Source organism: Sus scrofa, chromosome 8, assembly GCF_054392235.1.
Source record: "Sus scrofa isolate SSC_HxYL_T2T_F1_AM1 chromosome 8, Sscrofa_HxYL_maternal_Yorkshire_Landrace_v2.0, whole genome shotgun sequence".
Lineage (NCBI taxonomy): Eukaryota > Metazoa > Chordata > Mammalia > Artiodactyla > Suidae > Sus > Sus scrofa.
The window spans coordinates 140,641,071-140,660,103 of NC_139390.1; the positions used below are offsets into that span (position 1 = coordinate 140,641,071).

The 19,033-nt window shown below is 42.1% G+C and overlaps 1 long non-coding RNA gene across 3 annotated transcripts in view; it reads left to right on the top strand.

The window, feature by feature from the left end:
• Positions 1 to 4,904: 4,904 nt before the first annotated feature.
• LOC146401097 (uncharacterized) overlaps positions 4,905 to 19,033 on the top strand; it is a 145,185-nt gene continuing 131,056 nt past the window's right edge. For all 3 annotated transcript variants that reach the window (XR_014813571.1, XR_014813572.1, XR_014813570.1), the window contains exon 1: positions 4,905 to 5,081. This is a non-coding gene — a long non-coding RNA (uncharacterized LOC146401097). The remainder of the gene's footprint in view (positions 5,082 to 19,033) is intronic.

Below are 19,033 nucleotides of genomic sequence, written 5' to 3' on the forward strand. Positions count from 1 at the left end.
AGTATCTTTTCTGACCACAACGGCATGAAACTAGAAATTAACCATAGGAAAAGAAGTGAGAAAAAACCTACTACATGGAGACTAAACAACGTGCTACTAAAAAACCAATGGGTCAATGAGGAAATCAAGAAAGAAATAAAAAAATACCTTGAGACAAATGATAATGAAGACACAACCACTCAAAATCTATGGGATGCTGCAAAAGCAGTGCTCAGAGGGAAATTCATAGCAATACAGGCCTTCCTTAAAAAAGAAGAAAAATCTCAAATCAACAACTTAACCCAACACCTAAATGAATTAGAAAAAAGAACAAGCAAAACCTAAAGTCAACAGAAGGAAGAAAATCATAAAGATCAAAGAGGAAATCAATAAAATAGAGATTCAAAAAACAATAGATAAAATCAATCAAACCAAGAGCTTGTTCTTTGAAAAGGTAAAAAAATATAGGCAAATCTCTGGCTAGACTCACCAAGAAGAGGAGAGAAAAAACCCAAATAAACAAAATAAGAAGTGAAAAAGGAGAAGTCACATCGGATACTACACAAACACAAAAAACCATAAGAGAATACTATCAACAATTATATGCCAACAAATTTGACAAGCCAGAAGAAATGGACATCTTTCTAGAGACTTACAGCCTGCCAAAACTGAATCAAGAAGAAATAGATCAACTGAACAGATCAATCACTAGAAATGAAATTGAATATGTCATAAAAACATTCCCTACAAATAAAAGTTAAGGACCAGATGGCTTCACAGGCAAATTCTACCAAACATACAAAGAGGAACTTGTACCCATCCTCCTTAAACTTTTTCAAAAGGTTGAAGAAGAAGGAACACTCCCAAAGACATTCTATGAAGCCATCATCACCCTAATTCCAAAACCAGACAAAGATACCACCAAAAAAGAAAACTATTGACCATTATCTTTGATGAATTTAGACGCAAAAAGTCTCAACAAAGTTTTAGCTGACCGAATCCAACAGCGTATCAAAAATGATCATATACCACAACCAGGTGGGATTCATCTCAGGTTCACAAGGATGGTTCAACATATGTAAATCAATCAACGTCATACACCACATTAACAAAAGAAAAGTAAAAAACCACATGATCATCTCAATAGATGCAGAAAAAGCATTTGACAAAGTCCAACATCCCTTCATGATCAAAACTCTTACCAAAGTGGGTATAGAGGGAACATTCCATAACATAATCAAAGCCATTTATGACAAACCCATAGAAAATATAATACTCAATGGGGAAAAGCTGAAAGCCTTCCCACTAAAATCTGGAACAAGACAAGGATGCCCACTCTCACCACTGTTATTCAACATAGTATTGGAAGTCCCGGCCACAACAATCATACAAACAAAAGAAATAAAAGCCATCCGAATAGGAAGAGAAGAGGTAAAACTGTCACTGTACACAGATGACATGATACTATATATAGAAAACCCTAAGGACTCAGCCCAAAAACTACTTGAACTGATCAACAGATTCAGCAGAATATAAGATTAACATTCAGAAATCAGTCACATTTCTGTATGCTAACAATGAAATATTAGAAAAGGAGTACAGAAATACAATACCTTTTAAAATTGCAACCCCAAAAATCAAATACTTGGGAATACACCTGACCAAGGAGGTAAAGGACTTATATGCTGAGAACTATGAAACATTCATCAAGGAAATTAAAGAAGATGTAAAGAAATGAAAAGATATTCCATGCTCCTGGGTTGAAAAAATTAATATTGTAAAAATGGCCCCACTACCCAAAGCAATCTACAGATTCAGTGCAATCCCTATCAAAGTACCCATGACATTTTTCACAGAACTAGAACAAATAATCCAAAACTTTACATGGAACCACACAAGACCCAGAATTGCCAAAGCAATTCTGAAGAACAAAAACCAAGCAGGAGGCATCTCTCTTCCAGACTTCAGGCAATATTACAAAGCCACAGTCATCAAGACAGTGTGGTACTGGTACCAAAAAAGACGAACAGACCAATGGAACAGAATAGAGAACCCAGAAATAAACCCAGACACCTATGGCCAATTAATCTTTGACAAAGGAGGCAAGAATATAAAATGGGAAAAAGACAGTCTTTTCAGTAAGCATTGCTGGGAAACCTGGACAGCTGCATGCAAATCAATGAAACTAGAACACACCCTCACACCATGCATGAAAATAAACTCAAAATGGCTTAAAGACTTAAACATAAGGGAAGACACCATCAAACTCCTGGAAGAGAACATAGGCAAAACATTTTCTGACATCTACCTTACAAATGTTTTCTCAGGTCAGTCTCCAAAGCAACAGAAATAAAAGCAAAAATAAACCAATGGAACCTAATCAAACTGACAAGCTTTTGCACAGCAAAGGAAACCAAAAAGAAAACAAAAAGACAACTTACAGAATGGGAGAAAATAGTTTCAAATGATGCAACCGACAAGGGCCTAATCTCTGAAATATACAAACAACTTATACAGCTCAACTGCAAAAAAGCCAACAACCCAAATGAAAGATGGGCAGAGGACCTGAATAGACATATCTCCAAGGAAGATATACAGATGGCCAACAAGCACTTGAAACAATGCACAACATCACTGATCATTAGAGAAATGCCAATCAGAACTACCATGAGATACCACCTCACACCACTCAGAATGGCCATCATTAATAAGTCCACAAATAACAAATGCTGGAGGGGGTGTGGAGAAAAGGGAACCCTCCTACACTGTTGGTGGGAATGTAAGCTGGTACAACCATTATGGAGAACAGTATGGAGGTACCTTAGAATTCTATACATAGAACTACCACATGACCCAGCAATCCCACTCTTGGGCTATATCTGGACAAATTAAAAAAGACACATGCACCCTCATGTTCATTGTAGCACTATTCACAATAGCCAAGAATGGAATCAACCCGCATGTCCACTGATGGATGATTGGATTAGGAAGATGTGGTGTGTATATATACACAATGGAATACTACTTGGCCATAAAAAAGAACAAAATAATGCCATTTGCAGCAACATGGATGGAACTAGAGACTCTTGTACTGAGTGAGGTAAGTCAGAAAGAGAAAGACAAATACCATATGATATCACTTATGTCTGGAATCTAATATATGGCACAAAGGAACCTTTCCACAGAAAAGAAAATCATGGACTCAGAGAATAGACTTGTGGTTGCCAAGGGGGAAGGGGAGGGAGTGGGAGGGACTGGGAACTTGGGGTAAATAGATGCAGAATGTTGCCTTCGGGGTGGATTAGCAATGGGATCCTGCTGTGTAGCACTGGGAACTCTGTGGAGTCACTTAGGATGGAGCCTGATGATGTGAGAAAAAAGAATGTATATGTATGTCTAACTGGGTCACCATGCTGTACAGCAGAAAAAAATATAAATAAATGATAAAAAAAAAGATTTCCTGACCCCATGTGAGAACTATCAAATCCAGATCTATGGGGAGGGGGGAGGGAGGAATTGAATGAAGGCAGCCAAAGGGTCCAAACTTCTAGTTGTAAGATAAAAAAGTACCAGCTGTGTAAGGTACTGCAGGGTGAATTCAGTTAACACTGCTGTATGTTATATAGGGAAGCTGAGTAGATTCTAAGCGTTCTCATGGCCAGGAAAAAATATTTTTTATTTCTTTAATTTTCTATGTATGTGAGATAATGGGTGTTCACTAGCTTTCCTGCGGCAGTCATTTCATGATGTATGCAAGTCACATCACGCTGTCCACCTTAAATTTATACAGTGCTGTATGTCAGCTGTATCTCAATACAACTGGGAAAAAAAAAGAAAAATCCAAATCCAAATCCAGGTCTGGAGTCTGAGAGTCTACATCATAAAGTAAATATTCTAGGTAACTCTTATTCGAGCCTTGCTAGATTTAGCAAACAAAACAAAAGGCAAACACCAAGGAAACGGACAGAAAACCCCAACCCTTGGTTAAATTTGAATTTCAGACAAACGAGATTTTTTAGGAATAAGTATATCCCACGCAATTTGGGGAACATATCTGTACTAAGAAACTCTTCCATTTGATCTGAAATTCGTATCAAACTGAGTATCTTTCTTTTACCTGGCAGCCCTAAAGGACACACACTGAAGTTTGAGAAACAGACTTGAGGGGTATATGCAAGCGGCCAGAACCGGCCTAAAGCTCTGGGTTTCGCTGAAAACTTTTCGGGAGATGAAGGGTGGATGGCTTTTTGCTGATCTGACTCTGCCTAAGAAGAGCTTTGTAAACGACTAGATCATGCAAACATGGGCTCAGCAAAGTCTAGCTTCCACCCTGTTTTACCAGGTAAGTGTTTTCCCACAGGAAAAGCAACAACTTTAGGAAATCTGCGTGTTATCAGCACACAGCCTGTTATCTTTTTAAAGCTTGTTCTCTTAATGGTGGGGGAGGAAGGGGCGGGAGGACAAACAGGTGCTTCCCAGATGGACATTTTTACAACTTTCTTTGGGAATCTCTGATCATTTTCCAGATATTGGGCTGCTCAATTTGTGAACTCCTGCTCAGCTCGATCCATCTTAGGGAAGTGAAGTGAATTCCTCTGTAAAATCAGGCTGTACTTTGGCAAGGAAAGCTTTTCAGAACTTTTTGGGCAAGTTCTCGCATGTTTTAAAGGAGACTTGAGTTCAATGTTTTTTTTTGTTTGTTTGTTTTTTTTTTTAAATAGCTGTAAAAAGCCAAAGAATCTTTCAGGTGCACAGGTGTGCATCTTTTAAGGGAGACCTGAGTTCAATTTTTTTTTAAATATCCATAACAAGCCAAAGAATCTTTCAGGCGCACAGGTGTGCAGAATGATGAGAAAGTGATGCACTGGGACCGCTGTGCTCACAGCGCATGCTCTCTCTTCAGGGGCCTGCTGAGAGGTGACTCCAGAGGCGTGAGACCATCTTTCCACCGTCCTCCTTTGCAAGATATGTGCTTCCAAACATGCTTCGTGAACAGACAGGAGAGTCCAATAAAGTCTGCGCCACAGTGGACTCAAGAGCAGTGACAGAAAGAGCGTTCCTTCCTCTCACCTTATTTTACTGCAATTTCTTGCCAGCTGAAGGTAAGGCCATTCATTGATTTTGACTGGCTGGGTCCATATTTCTACTTTACATCTCCTGCGTTTACAATTCACTGCAAAGGTGCCCAGATAAAGTGGAAGCAAACAGAGCCTGCTGGAGAAGCCCTTGGCATGAATAATACACTGTTTACCTTAATGAAAGTCCTCTCAGAAACAGAAGGGCCAGGCGCCTTTGTTACCGCTGCACACACGCGGCCTGGAACCTGAAGGAATAATTGCTGCTCTGTGTTCTGTCTGAACCTTTCCTAAATAATTTCACTTCTATTGACTTTTTTTGGCCTTTTAACCAGGCCATCCGCTTTTAGACAGCTTTGCCTCCATTTCTAGAAATCCATAGCCCATGGAAAAAGTGAGTGACTCAAGCCGTCTTATAAGCCTTACTTCATTAATCCTTTCCCATGGCCTTGAGAAGTAAGAGGTCCGTTAGCCCTAATGGCCCCGTTTCCATATATGAAGAAGGAGGTATGGAAAGGCTATAAATGCTGCAGAAGCAGAGTCCTCTGAAACAGCAACAGCCTTCATACATTTGTGCTTATTCATTGGTTGGCTCTGGTACCAGGTGACCTATGAATAAAATAAAACTGCCTCTTCTCTGGAAGATTTGTAATATGTTACGAGGCTTCGGTTAGGGCGTATGTTCTTATCATGTCAGGCCAATGTGCGGAAACCCAGATCCCCTCTCAATATCGCCCAAGTTCTTTGAGTTTCTGAAGCCTAGGCGATGCATCGGTAGATGTTTATACAGGAGCTCTGGGGAGGTGAAGGCTTGCAGCCAGCTCATCTGACCTAAGTCTTTCTGGGTCTGATCCAGGGGGCATTAGTGCCTAAATAACCAACCATTATGCAGTCTTTTCTATTGCATGGGTCTGTTGGTGGGATGGAGGTATTTTCTGAGCTTTCCTAATATATTGTCCCTTTATAATACTATTGCTGTAACTCCGTGGGTCTGAACCCAGCTTTCTAGCCCTTGATCTAAAAGGCTGCAAGGAAAATAGTAGACTGGATATTGGTGATGAGAGACCGTGGGTCTGGTGATAAGACTAGAAAGCAGAGATGGACGCATGAAGCCACGTGAATAGGGAGACACCTGAAACCTCTTCCTCCGGAGCTTTCTGCGGTACTCAACGACCAGGAGAGGTTGGGTGGGAGAGGATACGTCAGCAGCTTTTACTCCTTCGGGGTAAAATAGGAAGGGTTAACAGCTGAGGTGCGGAGAAGGTCCCTGGCTATGAGCTGAGCCTCCTGAACTCTGCTGTGTTTACCGTGGACGGAGGAGCCCTGTGCCTAGTAGATACCTTTCTGGGACAAGTGACAGGTCAGATTAGATGGGCTTGGGAGGGAGAGAGGACTCGATCCAGAAAAACGGAGAAGGCAGGCTGTGTGCAGCCTCGGCTAGATTTATTTGAGCGCTTATAAATAAAAACATGAGCAGACCCCCTCCACAGAGTTATTTACAGAAGAATTGTAAGCTACGGGTCCTTCCCAGGCTAAGCCCTGGATGCTAAAGTTTATGATGTAGAATGACTTTGGCTACTGTGGCCCCAATTTGGACAAATCTGTCATTAACACCCGCATGGCAGTTATTTTACTGGGGGTGACAGATTGTGAGGTAGGGAGAGTAATTCAGACTATTACCCAGGTGAAGGCATGAAGGCTCAGTGATATATGAAGACCACTTAAATTCATTGTATCTTGTACATCACATCTTTGATAGATTATAGCTGTGGCATTAAAATGGAAATGCTTTCTCTGAAGCCTGACAGGGGCTGGGGCGACCTCTGACCTCCCTCTGGGGAATGTGCCTGACCGAATTATCAGTTAAGAGAAAAATCTGCGGGGAATAGACTCACAGCGACGGCGGAGCCCCCGTGCATGTGTATCTCTATTTTTAAACTTCGGGTGGGATCAAAAGCTTTAGGACCCAAACCCTGCTGCTCCCTCCCCTCCCGGGCCCTCCCCGCCCCCCGCCGGCCTGCCCAGGCCCCTGCTAACTTTCTCAGCCCAGATTTCACGCCGGCAGGGCCCCTAATATTGATTGAAAAATTGTTATTAGAGATAGTAGGCCTCCTGCACACTGGCTGCTGATTTAATTTGGAAAACATTTAATTTTATGAAGCGGCAAATGATGGTGCCACGCTCCCCTGTGTTAGGGAGCAGCTGGCTCTTCACCTCCTCACCCGCCCAGGTCCCAGGCGTCCTCTTGGCAATCACGGGCTCCCTTCCCCTTTGCTTAACAAGTTATTTCAATTTCTAAACGAAGGCAGAACAAGAGAAAGACAACATGCAAATTGAGCTCCCAGCCGCCATTCACACGTGAAAAAGTTCCCCTGGAATTCCCTCAACTCAGCCCACGCCCCCCCTGCATCTGTCATGAAAAAAACAGAGCCCTTGTTCTCCTCAGATTGTTTTCACCAATGACCTGACACCACCATCTATAATTAATTACATCATTTACATTAGACTATTGACTAAACAAATACATAAATCATAGGCAGAGTCAATAGGTGCAGACATATTTAATCATGTTCTAAATAATGATTACTGCTCCCATAATGCAATAATTATTTTCAGCAGCTGACTTGAATTAATCTTCTGTCAGTGTGCCATCTGAAAAACAGAGCGAGGCGAAGATGAAGAAGGCCCGGCTGATGATGGACGAGCGGCCCGGTTTCTTTCTCTCAGTTTCCCCTCTTTGCCGCTCTTCCCTGCAGGCGCCTCTGCTCTGCCTCTCTGTCCATATGACCCCTCTGGGCTTCTTCCCTTTCCCTCCGCGTTTTGTGTTCCCCTTTGTCTTTGCTCTCATTCACGGCTGTGTCTCATACTTGTTCTTTTTGCCACGTGTCTCTGTGGCTTTGCTTCTTTACCCCTCGGCATGTAACTTCCATTTGTCCTGGGCTGGACCGGGCTCCTCCGGGCATCTCGTCCCCCTTTGCAGCCCCTGCCCTGCTTGCTCCACCCTTTTGCTCTCCCATCCACTTCATTTCTGAATCTCCGTGGACAGTTTAAATGTTAAAGACTCAGAGAAGCGGTTTTCTTAGTAGCTTATCCAGATTAGATTTTCTTTCTCTCCTGCTGGACGGCATTTCCCTACAGCATTTTCCGCTTTGGAATGGCAAATTGATGAAAGAGATGGGCTAGTCAGAATGCAGGCGTGCTCTACAAATGCAATGCTCATAATTTTTTAGACGAATTCAGCTTTGTCATCAGAGAGAAGAGGATAAATCAGTGTTTATAGGCATACCTGGGTATAACTTAGATATGGACTCACCTCTTCGAAGTATTATTTTGGGGATGGAGAGCATGCTACAGTTGGTGGGTGCTTTGCAAGTAAAATAATGCCTCCTGTCCTGTTTCATGTTTGACTGTTGGTAGAAAAAGCTAATCATTAAGATGTGACAGCTTGAAGGAAAGACATCAAACCATACTTAAAGAGCAGTAGTTTGAAGTACTGATTCAAAGAGACAGTGTTAAAGATAAACACAGAATAAAATTTTGCTGTCTTGTCCTTGGCACCATTCCTTGGTTTGTTTCTTTGTAAGTTTAGAGACAATTTTACAGAAGGGTAAAAGATCATGTGGAATCAAATAATACAAAAGATTTGGAAATGTTTTCTCCCTGTAGCTCATTTTAATGTTCTCTCCTGAAAGCTTTTCAGCAATGAGTTTTTTTTTTTTTTTTTTTGGGCTGTGCTAGTGGCATATGGAGGTTCCCAGGCTAGGGGTTGCATCGGAGCTGCAGTTGCCGGCCTATGCCGCAGCCACAGCAACGCCGGATCTGGGCTGTGTCTGTGACCCACACCACAGCTTAAGGCAACGCCAGATCCTTAACCCACTGAGCAAGGTCAGGGAGTGAACCTTTGTCCTCATGGATAGTAGTCAGATTTCTTTCTGCAGAGCCACAACAGGACCTCCCGCAATGACCTTTTTAATTAATGCTTGTCCTTAGGGACTTGTGATAAAAAAAAGTCTTGGATCGCTACCCATGAAATGGGGAATATGTTTCCTAGCCTCTCTATTCTCATCGCAAAGGGTGAGCCATTTGAGATCCTGTGCACTCTGTTGGGGTGTGTCTGGCTGGCCAGGCCCCTCTTAATCCTTGCAAGCAGTGACATCCTTTCTGGCTGTGAAACACCCTTGCTAATTTAAGGGTGTGTGATAGCGCTGTGATGGGAATTTGTCCTGATGAGTGGTATGGGGGAAGACAGGTAGTAGAATAATGCACTCATTCAAAAAGTACGCACTGAGTGCCTACCTGTGGCAGGCACCGTGTTAGGTGCTGGTGATTCAGAAGAGTCAGCAGTTCATAGTTTTTCTTAAACTCCTGGTTAAATTCCATAGGGGCAATTTTCTTTTTTTTTATTTTTAAAAATTAAAAAATTTTTATTATACTTGATTTACAATGTTCTGTCAATGTCTGCTGGACAGCAGAGTGACCCAGCGACACACACATACATATACATTCTTTTTCTCATATTGTCTTCAGTCATGTTCTATCACAAATGATTGGATGTAGTTCCCTGTGCTGTACAGCGGGATCTCATTGTTTATCCATTTTAAATATGATAGTTTGCATCGACCAACCCCAAATTCCCAGTCCATCCTGCTCCCTCCCCCTCCTCCTCGGCAACCACAAGTCTGTTCTCCCCGTGCATGAGTTTGTTTCTGTTCTGTAGACAGGTTCATCCGTGCCGTGTTTTAGATTCTACAGCTCAGTGATGCCATATGACATTTGTTTTTCTCTTTCTGACTTACTTCACAGAGGCAATTTTAAATAAATGGAATTATTTTGAGACTAGCACACTACACAGCTGTAATGACTGAGTATGCCAGCTAGGATGAAATTATTTGGTGTCATATGAACCAGGTCTGTTCCAGATAGTTCAGCAAAGGTGTGAGACTAGTGTGAAACTCAGTGAAAAATAGCAGAAAAAGATAGAGGTGGGTTTGACTTTTTCCCATTTACATGTCTATTCCCTAATACAAAAAGTCAGAGGGTCAAGAAATTGGGCAAGAAGGAGCTACTTAAACAAGAGACCTGGTAAAGGGAAAGAGAGGCCCAATAGTGAGAACAAAATAATCCCCACTGTCTACTGACCAGAAGCACCACGCAGTGTTTAAGTGTTTACCTCCAACAGATCCTGCCCCCAAAATGAGAGTGTGGTTTTGTAATTTCTCCAGGGAACAAAGGGCGAGGGAATATTCTACTTACATGAATTGTTTGAAACCCCAAGGTGTCATTTATATTGTTTATTTATCAAGAACAACACACATCTGAGTAAATAGGGTAAAAGTTGCAAAGCAAAATGTAATTTTCTTACGTGAAAACAGGGGAAAAAATCTACTTCCTAGGCATGTTGTGGCATTTAAGAGGCAACATATTTATGGGAATTCAGTGCCTCTGGCAGTAGGCCTTCCGCATAGTAAGTTCTCATTAATGGGCGCAATGCCGTTACTACAGAATGAGAAAGTATAGCGTCTTAGGGTTCTTAAAATTAATTGATGGATGGATTTCTTCTTTTCGGGTAGTTTTGAGTCGACCAAACATTTGTGTGGTTCCAATATGTTCTCCTGTATGCAACTCCATTGTTAATTACTGAATCTTTGACTAGTTACCAGACTCAGTCATGCAAAAGAAAAAGAAAAACCACTATGCATAATTCTGTGTGTTAGAGAAATTCACATTCTAGGTGTGAAGGCAAGGGCATAGATAATTTTCTAAAATTGTGAGATGCAATATAAGATAATGGTCAATAATCATTTGTCCCCAAAGTGACTGGAACTTGCCGTCTCTATAGTGCTGCTGTGTGGTGCTTGGGTTAAGTCTACTTAAGTCTACTTACAGAGTTAGAGTCAACACGGAGGCCAAGACAAACCAAATTTTCTAAACGAGCATGGCAGTTGCTTCCTCTCCTTGCCCTTTCTCAGTGACATATCATTTCTGTGTATAAGCATCTTTTCAAATGCAGGGGAGTTTGGGGGCAGTTATAACAAGCACTTTTTTAGGACCCATAGCAAAGAATTTTTAGTACTTCATAACCTAGCACATCAAGGAGCTTATATAAAAATGGAGGAATTGTGCATTTTGGCCACCAGTTTGAAATATTTATGAAGGTAAATGAAAAAGAAGTCCACCTTTCCATCAGAGCCTGTGTTATAGCCTGGTTAATATTGTATGATGAGTGAGCTATAAATAAACAATAAATAGAAATAAAAATAGTGAATATAAAAATAATTATTGATATAAATAATAAATGAATAAAGTATAAGTTTAGGGCTGAGATGGAATGGAACTGGATATGAAATTTAATTGAGCTTGATTTTGAGTTTAAGTCTTTTGGAACCAGTAGCTCAGGAAGGATTTCAGGATTTTTTTTCCTTTTAATTTTAAATGAATGTGCTCCTGGCTCCTAGCTCCTCGGGTCAGTCAACCAAAGATAACTATTACTGCAATTCTAAATAGCTGCCTGGCGGAAAGTATTTGGCCCGAGGATGAGTTTAAACCAGGGGGATCGGAGGTTTCCATTTTTAAAAGGATCACCCCCTGCTCAAACATTTTTGATCTGTCTTTTAAGAAGTCTTTGGGGGAACTGCACAGTATTCCTTTTTCTCCAGGAGAAAGCAGCGGGAAGAAATTCTTTTCTTCAGTCTTGGGATTAGTTTGATTCAGAGAAGGCTTCCAGATCATTAACCACCTGGGCTGTCGGAACCAGATTTCCTAGAAGCTGTTTGGGGGAAAAAAAGAAACGTTTTAGGGCTCTACCTGCATGGACTCATTTCTTTATTTCTTTCAGCAGTTCAGGTCAGTCGGGCAGGCTGCAGAAGCTGATCTGTCTGTTTTATTTTATTTTATTTGTTTTTTAGAGCTGAACCTTCGGCATATGGAGGTTCCCAGGCTAGGGGTCGAATCAGAGCTATAGCTGCCGGCCTACACCACAGTCACAGCAACGCCAGATCATTAACCCACTGAGCAAGGCCAGGGATTGAACCAGCAACCTCATGGTTCCTAGTCGGATTTGTTTCTGCTCTGCCAGGATGGGAACTCCTGATCTCTCTGTTTTAGAGGGGAAACTCAGAGAGATGAACACACCCTGCTCCAGCTTATAAGTGATGGAACTGGCCTTTAGGTGGACAAATGGGCTCCAGACCCTACACTGAAAGGGGCAGGGCACATGGCAAGAGCAGAAGCCAATCCTGTGGATAATTCTGGGTTTTTCCACAGGTAAACCCATGAGATAAGCACAGGTAGAACTCTCTTCCTCCCCCTCCCCAGTTTCCCTACACGCCCTGTTCTTCCCTCTTCTCTTTCTTTCCCGTGCTTTTCCGGGCACCCTCTGCCTCCTGTCCAGTGCTCAAGGCCCTCCTGTCTGGAGCCTGGCATGGCTTCTGGCACATGGAAGACACTCAATAAATATTTATTTCATAAATGAATGACTGATAGACATGGTGCCTCTGAGTGTAGGCACAGGGGCCAGACATTACCTGATTCAAATCCTGCCTCTACCATTGTCTTACTTTGCATCTTTGGGTAAAGTTTTCTGTTGTGTTCCATTTCCCTTATCTATAAAGTGGATTCCCATTAGTGGGAATCCTGAGCTCGTGGGACGGTTGTGGAGACTGATTCACACAACACAGTAATAATGACTAAAATGAAGAAGGTGTTGATGATAAGGTACTCCTAGCAGCTATAAAAGACCTGGGGAGAGTCTTTTCTCATCCAACTTAGTAATCGCTGCAGTATTCACATCATTTACATCTTATGTGATTATTGATCTGATTAGGTTTAAGCCTATCATTTCACTTTTTGTTTCTGTTTGGCTTTGCTTTGTTCTATTTTTTTTTTTCTGCTCTTTTTCTCATTTATTTTGGCTTCAACATTTAAAACATTCTGTTTTATCTCCACTGGTTTATTAGGTAAAATTCTTGTTTTGTGATTTTAATCATTGCTCTCTCATTTGTGGCGCGAGATACATATTAGCTTATCACAGTCCACCTCCAGGTCATAACACACCAGTCTGTGTATAGTGTAAGAACCTTACAACAATGCTTCCATTTCTCCCTTTCTTGCCTTTATTCTATTGTCAGAAGTTTCACCTTACATATGTAATAAAGCCCACAGTACGTGCTTTTGATATTTTCTTAAATTGTCTGTATCTTTTAAAGAGATTTATAACATTAGAGAGAGATCATATATTTTACACATGAAGTTACCATTCCTGATACTCCTTGATCGTGTATATAGACCCATCATTCCAATGGCTATCACTTTCTTTCTGCTTGAAGGACTTCCTTTAATTTTTGTAATGTGACTTTGCTAATAATTCTTTCAGCTTTTGTATGTATGAAAATGAGTTTGCTTTGATCTTCATTTTTGAAACACATTTTGCTAGTATAGAATTTTAGGTTGACAGGTTTTTTTTTTCCTTGCAGTACTGTGACAGTATTACTGTTCTCATCCTTGAATTGTGTGTGTGTGTGTGTGTGTGTGTGTGTGTGTTTTACAAGAAATCACCATCATCCTTATCTCTTTCTGTCTTAATAGGAGGTGATTTTTTTTCTTTTGGGTGTCTTTTTATGACTGGTTTTGAGTAATGTGCTTATAATGTTATTTGGTGTAGTTTTTCTCATGTTTCTTGGGATTTTGTTTCATTGAGCTTCTTAGTTCTGTTGATTCATGGATTTCATTAAATTTGGAAATTATTTCTTCAAACTTTTTTCTGTTCTCCTTCCTCTCCTCCGAAGCCTCCAACTGCACATAGCTTTGTGCTGCTTAAAGTTACCATGTTCAGGAGTTCCCGTCGTGGCGCAGTGGTTAACGAATCCGACTAGGAACCATGAGGTTGAGGGTTCGATCCCTGCCCTTGCTCGGTGGGTTAACGATCTGGCGTTGCCGTGAGCTGTGGTGTAGGTTGCAGACGTGGCTCGGATCGTGTGTTGCTGTGGCTCAGGCGTAGGCCGGTGGCTACAGCTCCGATTCGACCCCTAGCCTGGGAACCTCCATATGCTGCGGAAGCAGCCCTGGAAAAGGCAAAAAGACAAAAAAAAAAAAAAAAAAGTTACCATGTTCACTGGCAGTCTTTTCACTTTTCAAAATTATTTTCCCTTTTGTATTTCCTTTGGACAGTTAATATTCCCATAACATTTTACTAACATATCTTTTTTCCATGTCTAATCTGCCATCAATATCATCCAGTGTATTTTTTCATCTTATACATTGTAGTTTTTATGTCTAGAGGCTGAGTTTGGATTTTAAAAAAGAACTTCTGTGTCTCTACTTAAATTGTGGATAATTGTGGAAACTGTTTTAAGGCCCTTGCCTGTTAATTCTAATATCTGGGTCAATTTCAATTAATTGATTTTTTTTCCTCTTGATTATAGGTCATATTTTCATTCATTTTTGCATGCCTGGTCCTCTTTGATTCAATGCCAGATATAAAAACATTGTTGATTTTGTTCTGGGACACAGTTAAGGTACATTTGGATCTTGCTTTCAAGATTTTCTAGTAGGACCAGAGGCATGTCTAGTCTCTGGCTGATGATTCCTCACTACGAAGGCAAAATCCTCTGAGTACTCTGCCCAATGCCCCGCGAATTATGAGACTTTCTAGTCTAGCTCTATTCCTGGCCCTGTGTGGGCACCAGCCACTGTTCTACGTAACAGTGAACAAGGTAGAAGACACAGTGCCTCCTCCTAGAGTCTAAGGCTGATGGCAACGGCTGAGTGATAAGAGAACTATGATGGTATATCAGAGGCAACTGTAGCCAGACTTGAGGGATCAGGAGAGGTTTTGTGTTGTTGTTGTTTTGTTTTAGAGGAAGTGATCTCTAAATCAAATTTAAAAGCCCAATAGGTGTTATCCAGGCAAAGAACAGGGAGAAGTGTGTAAAAAAGACATATAGAAACATCTAAAGCCAAATAGAACAGGGCCAGTTTGGTTTGAAGGATTGAAACAATCATAAATGGCCTTAGTAAAGAGTGTGAGGCGTTCAGTTGCTTTTAATAATCAATTGATTACAGCACTAACCCTAGAGGCTCCATTGTCAGAAAACCTGGGTTCAAATTCCTGGGGATGATCATAATATTTATCTGTTACACTAGGATTAGGTTGGGCTACATATATTACAGAAAATCCAAAAATACCAGCAGCTTAAGGAGCACGGAACTTTGTGTACGTGGCATCATCAGAGTGACCTAGGCTCCTTCTGCCTTCCTCTAACATCCTGATGCCTGGTCCAAGAAGGCTGCTGGAGCTGCAGCCATCGCGTCTGTGTTTCAGATGGAAAGAAGGAGGAATTGGGGAAAGGGCAAAAGCAGAGATGAATTTTTAAAAGATGCTATTTCTGAAATCCCTAACAACTCTTCTGCATAAACCTCATTGGTTAGAAATTATTCCCATGGCCTTCCTAGTTGTTAAGGAAGCTGGGACATGTCTTTTTACTTAGCAATATCGTCAAAATTAGTGCTCTCTTGCTGAGGACAAAAGGAGGAATGGATATCGGGTGACAAGAAGCAGTGTTTTCCATGCCTTTCACATAAGCTTAATGTAAGAATTAAATAAAAAAACTCCCATAAAACATGGGATATAGTGTCTGGCATGTGTTAATTGCTTAGTAAGTGTTATCTTCCCAAAGCCAATTCCAAACAACCCTTTTCGGAAGCATCGTATAAGGGCAATTAACTTTAAACTAAATGGTCTCTCGCCTACACTGAAATAAACTTGTTTTTCTCCTTCATTGCTGTGGCATAGATGGGAGTCTGTGACACCATGCGTATGACACATGATCAAATAAATAAGTCTCTTTCGTATTGTATTGGTGTAATAGACTCTACTTCTCATTGCCCTTTGTTGACTTGAAGAGTTATTAATCTTTGTTAGAAAGACATGCTAATTGTACCTGATCAACCTGACAAAATAAGCAAATCATAAAGCCAACCAGGTGGAAGTCAAACAGAAACAAAATGAATTTTTTTGGTCATCAGGCCACCATATTTGTTCACGATGAGAAGCAAACAGTCATTTGTTGACTTGGGTTCTTTCGTTTCCATCTTATCTCAGGCTCTTTGCTGGAATAGCTTAGTGCCCATCAGCAAGGAGAGCGAGCTGTACGCGTCCCCCTCATATGCTGGCATCAGCATCGCCCTCCTCATCCCCAACGCCATTACCTTCCCTGTGGTTTCGCTAACCTACAATTAGCTTAGCCGGAGACGGTAAACAAAGGGAGTGCAGGCTGACTTCCCCTTGGTCTGCCTGACTGGGGAGAGATCTAGAGGCAGCGTTAACTAAGCCCTAAGAGATAAGGCTATCGTCGGCTCGGGCAGTGAGGCTGGGAGGCAAGTCCATTAAAAACACGGGAGGCTTGACTTATCACTACACGTGACTATGTGCTTTTAAATGTCGACAGCTTCTATAAAAATTCCATCTTCCTCGCATGGGGTCAGCTTGACCTACTGCAGTGAAAACTGGCAAGGTTCTGACCCGTCACATTTATCTCAGCTCCAGCCAGATAACCTTGCCCTGTAGTCTAAAACTTCCCTGCCCTCCCCCGTATCCTCTTTATCTCTCTAGCAAAGATCACAAAAATGAGCTGGGGTCTTGGAAACGACGTGTGGACCTGAAAACCTGTGCATTCCCACCCCTGCAGCCCAAACACACTAGACCTTTGTTTTCAGGCACCTCACGCCCAGGGGTGAGCTGAGGACGCTGGCAGGTTTTCTCAGGCTCCTGCTGCCCTAGGTTGCAGCTGCTCCTGAAGCCTGCCGTTCCCCAGGCCAGTTTGATGGCACTTTGGGTGGTTTGCTCTTCCGGGAATACTCTTCCCTGGAGCCATGGAATTAGGAATCCAGAAGGCCTCATCTGAGTCTGATTTTGTCAGCAGACCCTTGGCTTGGAGGGAGTCATTCAGATTGGGAGGTCATCACTTCCTCGTAGGAAGAATAAGACAATCATTTTCTAAAATCTTCCAGCCTCTGCACATAATGATCCTTTCCTCCTGCTATAAACCTCCTAGCTTTTCAACTGAGTGCCTTTGGTTTTGCCTGCTACAACTTCCGCTGATGGTTCTCTTGATTTAGTGTCTTGGATTTTCTCCCCCGTTTCCACTCGGGGATGTCAATCATGTGATCTCTGAGATGGGGGGGCAATTCCTTGTGGTGAGTCCCCCTCCACCACACATATGGGCTGCTCAGCGTTTCAGTAGTTCCCCAGGATGACCTGAGATAAACAAGATGATGTTTTTGGCCTTGAGGCCCTTGGGGCTCCTGGAACATTCCTGGCAGTTTCCAAAATTGTAGGAACAGAAAAACTTTCCACTATGGTCTCGGTAAACATCACAGAAAGCACAAAGCCAGCAGAAAGAAACCACGGTGCCCGGTTTCTGATGCAGTAGTGAAGCCTGGGCCTGACGAATCACCTGGACCTCGCAGTCACGTGGACAAGGGACAGTCTGCCTTGGGCTTTAGTGGGAAACGAGAGTGAGGCTTTGGCAGGGCTTGTGCTCGTGCGGCCAGCCCAAGCTCAACATTCATTTGGTTCCGTACAGCACAGCAGGGACCTGCCTAATTTGGGGTGTGTTTCCTAAAGTTTGCACTTTGGGTCTGGGCTGGAAGTGAGCTGAAGGTGGCCTGACTCCGAAACGGTCGATGGAGCCCAGATGTTTTCAATGGTCCATAAGCAGATTGTTATTAATGAACTTGGTTAATTATCAGCTTCAGCTGTATTTAAAAATGACCTTTTAAAGTGATGCGTGAGAAGCTCAATCTATACCAACCGGAGCAAGCCTTTGACTTGATTAGATCCCAATACCTTTCTCTTCCTGCCATTGCAACTTATTAACGTTCTCAAATGAGATGGAGCTATAAATGTAAGCGGGTTTTAATACAATCATTTTTGAGGAAACGTCAGACTTCATTGCACACCTCTCTCTCCTGCCTCCTCCTTGAATGGCAGAGCCAGATTAATGAGCCAGGGATGGAGAGGATTTGGGAGCCGAGGCAAAGACCACGTAGCTGAACAGTCTCTAATTTGATCATCCCAGTCGACTATTCAGGGAGCCAGCATTATTGAACTACCCTGATGGTATTTATGTACCCATGGAAGGAAGAACGAGGGAGAAAGTAGGGCTGTGTTTGCGAACATAAGGGAGCCAGGAAGAGAGCAAAATTGTCCGCCTGAGAGGTCTGTGACCTGGAACCAAAAGGCGTAATTGGCAAAGTCGGTCCACGTAATTAAATTAAATATGAACAGCTACTGATTGAGAATTTGCACCTCGGACAGAATATGCTTGCTGTTAATGACCCACAATTTATTTACACCCTAAACACCGTGCTTCCTTACTGCTCTAAAGTAGTAAAATTGCCTTCTTCCTGGTGAAATTTATCGCCATTTAAACATGCCAAAAGGCCATTCTGGCAGTCATTACAATAATCTATCATTTCTGCAACTGCTGGTATCCTGTTCTGTGGTCAAATTCAATCTGAGAAGGGTCAACAGAATTTTTCCACCAAATGCTTCCCTCTTGACTATCATCAATTTACTTTTGTCAACAAAAAGGGCATTACTAGGGAATGAAATACAAGATCCCCTTAAGACCTCCGGCAAACACCGCGGGCTTCTCTGCGTCCAGCATCTCTTCCGCCTGCACATCTGTCTTTCCGCACGTGTCCGCCTGCAGAGTTGGGCCGCTTCCTGCAGGAACTCTGCCACCTGTCTGTTTTTCTTGCCAATGACAAAAGAAGCATACCTGATAGGAATGTACACTCTTTGGAGTTTCTGGCTTCCTGTCGGACTGGCATTTTCTTTGAAGGATGCGTTTGGGGGCTTTAGAGATGAATTGTTGCTGTAGTTAGTCACCCTGCCATTCCTCTCCCTTCTTTTCTGCATCCTCTCACATTTCCTTTTGTCAGTTTTGATATGACATTTCCTGTTCAACTTTGAAACC